The following is a 565-nucleotide window of genomic DNA, read 5'->3' on the forward strand; positions in this document are numbered from 1 at the left end:
AAAATCCAGGATTTTGGGGGATTTGGGGTGATTTGGGGGAAAATCCAGGTTTTTTGGGGAAAATCCAGGTTTTTTGGGGGAAAATCCAGGTTTTTTGGGAATTTGGGGTGATTTGGAGGAAAATCCAGGATTTTTGGGGGGATTTAGTTGGAAATCCAGGTGTTTTAGGGATTCAGGGTTTTTTTGGGTGGAAATCCAGGTTTTTGGGGGGATTTGGGGTTTTTGGGGGGAAAATCCAGGTTTTTTGGAGGGAGAAAAATCCAGATTTTTGGGGAGAAAATCCCGCCCTTTGGGGGGAGGAAAACGCAGATTTTTGGGAGGAATTCCAGGTGTTTGGGGGGAGGGGAGGGAATCCAGGTTTTTTTGGGGGGGGAAAATCCAGATTTTTTTGTGAAGAAAACCCCTTTTTCCAAGTGAAACCCCAAGGTTTTTTTGGGGGGGAAAAACCCCCGTTTATTCTCCAGGAAAAATCCAGCTTTTTTTTTTTTCACGGAAAACTCCCATTTTCAGGCCAAACCCCCCCATTTCCGAGGCGAATCCAACTTTTTATCCCATCCAAAAAAAA

The sequence above is a fragment of the Corvus brachyrhynchos genome, unplaced genomic scaffold (genome assembly GCF_000691975.1).
Source record: "Corvus brachyrhynchos isolate BGI_N302 unplaced genomic scaffold, ASM69197v1 scaffold894, whole genome shotgun sequence".
Lineage (NCBI taxonomy): Eukaryota > Metazoa > Chordata > Aves > Passeriformes > Corvidae > Corvus > Corvus brachyrhynchos.